We start from the raw sequence: 3,430 nt of genomic DNA, 5'->3' as shown, positions 1-3,430 counted from the left end.
ACTGCCACTTCACACACTCAGATTGTTTTAATACTATTTGTCATATTAAAATTGTAATTTTTAAAGGAAACTATGGTGTAAAAAAGGTAGTCTTTATGTGAAACCATTATCCAGTGTAAGAGCGTGGGGGTCAGCAGTCGCAACTGCGTTGTAGGCTGCCCTTTTGACGATCGCGATGTCGAGAACGTCGCGTCCGCCGCGCTTCGGGTAGTGCATGGGATCAAATGGACCCAGCACTTTGGTGTCATGATCGTTAACTAACTGGAGTAGCCTCCCACCGCAGTTGTTGGTGACCCAGGAGTTCCACTCCAGGTGTTTGGCTTTGAGATAGCCACCGATGAAGTTTCCCATGCATCGGCAGCAGCGTCTCGAAGTCTTTGGGTTGCAGGAGTCCTGTGAGCTGCCGGAAAGCCAACACGAACGTTTCTTGGCCAGCTGAAGTGTTGACCATAATGCCCATGGTCTCCAGTATTGCCATCTCTAGTAGTTGCACTTGTTAGTGGTGCAGCGTCATCTTCACATAAACTGCCATCCTGCCTCCCTGAGTCGCCCAATTGGGGCGATAGCATCAGAAATTCGCTCCACACATATCCACGCCAGGTTTCAGCCATATTTCGGAGACGAGGCAGACGTCCACGTGCTCATCATGCAGAAACTGCTGAAATTCTCCAGTTTGAATTCTGATGGTGTTTGCTTTCCACACACAGATGGTTAGTCCTTGGGTGTATTTATCCATGTGTGGAACTCGCACAGCAGACTGTGAGGTGGCAGACTCATGGGCTGGACACTTCCTCCTTCATCTGCACTAGAGGCCTGCCTCAGCTGGTGCACGATGGTCCATTGGTGGTCCACTCCCACGAATGGCTACCACTGTTGATGTAGTTGCACAAAATAAAAGCCTGCCACGCCCTTAGACGTCTGTGGGGGCGGCAGGGTGCTGCTCGGCTGATCTGGAAGGTGCTGTATAAGCAGCAGCAGAAGCAAAGCTCCTTCCAGGTCGAACCAGTGCGGAAGAGGTTGGCTGTCGTTGTTTTGAGGCCACACGCTGGAACACACCAGGCAACAAGACAAGAACAAACATATTAGCAGTGACAACTGAGAGGACAAAGCCAATAAAAAGTCAACAATTTCAGCATGAATCTCCAAACCAGGAGGGCTGGATCTGCTTAACCTTCATCAGCTGTGCATGAATGCACTCGAACCACATCTGCCTGTCTGTCAGAAGTTCAATTCGTCAGCGCACCTGACGATGGGGACATGTCTGATCGCCAAAATATTGTGTCTCTTTGACACTATGAAATGGCAGCACACCAGTGGACGGTTCAAGGACCAGCAACATGGGGGCGAACATTGTCATAAAGAAGTTTGATAGCATTGGCATTAATGTTGTGAACAATATCGTACAGCACAGCATATGAAATGTTGAACTGCTATGTAAGATTCGCAGTTGCACTCGCCAGTAGTTCACGATTGCTGCCTCTATGGCTCTGACTTTCTGAAGGGTTGTAGCTGTTATTGGCCACCTCGAGCGTGGCGAATCACTAAGGTTCACGCTATCCTCTTGGCTGAATGCACACTACCTGTAGTCATTGCTGTGGTCCATACAGTCGTCCCTATACACGCTACACATGTTCTTATGAATATCACTCGGTTTATGCCCATGTCTTACAGATATCGAACTGCACTTCGCTGCTCTTAACAAATTGACGACTGTAACATGCGCGCCATGTTTGTTTCCAGTTCAGGCTTTTCTCGCTGGAGCTACACATGAAAACTAAATACCTTCTGTAGAACAAACTTCATACTGTGTCATCTTGAAATTCCAACATTCCAGCTGCTGTACGAATGGAGAAAAAAATATTGTGCGTTATTTACCGATCCTCCCTCGCAAAACAATTTGTTCCCTATTGTACAGATACCTAGGACATTAGAGGCGAACGAATCCAAAACATTGCAAAGCTGTGACGTTCCTTTTCCCGTTTTCGCGATGTCTGTGACAACACACGCTGTCTTCGTCCCTGTGCTCCTGGTGACATGAGACACACTCTACTTCGTTACAGAAAGTATTCTTAACAACATCATGACTGCTAAAAAAATGTTAATTACATTTTTATCGACAGTTCTAGAAATACTGAAAGAGCCACCTTAAATCGGTAAACAAGAATATTCCGTCATAGCTGCTTTTAGCCCTAGCTATAGAGAACTCCATTTTCTTAACAAAAAACCTTCTTCAACTAACTATTACTTCTACTACCTGTCATATGGCTGCCACTGAAAGATAATGCCATGCTTAAGTTAATGCATAATCACTCACTCTCGAAAATCAGAGCTGCAAATTAAAAAATCTCCCATGTGTTCCCCATACCCCACCAGATGTCTGCCTGTGCTCTAGACTCCGCAAAGGTTTATTATTAGGTAATCTAAATCTCTAGTATGGAGGACATTCCTTTTAGATTAAATGTTTCAGCTTTCACCCCAGTATAAGCATTCCCATTCTCTCTTCTATGAGCAGTTTCCTCCTTGGTGTCGCTTCCTGACATAACTATTCGTTGCTACTACTTTCAGTCTAATATATACATAAAAAAAAGTTTTGCATCACCTCGTTTCCGAGAGTTCCGGAACCTGTACAGAAAATTGGAATAGAGATCAACATAAGCATCATTTCCGCCCTTTTTATTGCTCATGAAAACCACACATTGCATGTTGTACGACGCTACAGCGAGACCTTCAGGGGTGGTGGTCCACATTTCTGTACACACCGGTACATTTAATATCCAATAGCACTTCCTCTTGCATTGATGCATGCCTGTACTCGTCGTGGCATACTATCCACAAGTTCATCAAGGCAGTGTTGGTCCAGATTGTTCCACTCCTCAACAGCGATTCGGCGTATATCCCTCAGAGTAGTTGGTGGGTCACGTCGTCCATAAACAGCCCTTTTCATCTATCCCAGGCACGTTCAAGAGGGTTCATGTCTGGAGAACATGCTGGCCCCTCTAGTCGGGAAATGTTGTTATCCTGAAGGGTGTCATTCACAAGATGTGCATGATTGGGGAGCGAATTGTCGTCCATGAAGATGAATGCCTCGCCAGTATGCTGCTGAATGGGCGCACTATCAGTCAGAGGATGCCATTCATGTATCGTACAACCGTTATGGCGCCTTCCATAACCACCAACAGCGTACACTGGCCCCACATAACGCCACCCCAAAACAGCATGGAACCTCCACCTTGTTGCACTCACTTGACAGTGTGTCTAAGGCATTCAGCCTGACTGGGTTGCCTCCAAACACTTCTCTGATGATTGTCTGGTTGAAGGCATAGGCGACACTCATTGGTGAATAGAACATGATGCCAATCCTGAGCGGTCCATTCGGCATGTTCTAGGGCCCATCTCTACCACGAAGCATGGTGTCATGGTTGCAAAGATG

Source organism: Schistocerca piceifrons, chromosome 3, assembly GCF_021461385.2.
Source record: "Schistocerca piceifrons isolate TAMUIC-IGC-003096 chromosome 3, iqSchPice1.1, whole genome shotgun sequence".
Taxonomy (NCBI): Eukaryota; Metazoa; Arthropoda; class Insecta; order Orthoptera; family Acrididae; genus Schistocerca; species Schistocerca piceifrons.
The sequence above is the reverse complement of the archived record's forward strand: the minus strand, read 5'-3'. Positions refer to the sequence as shown.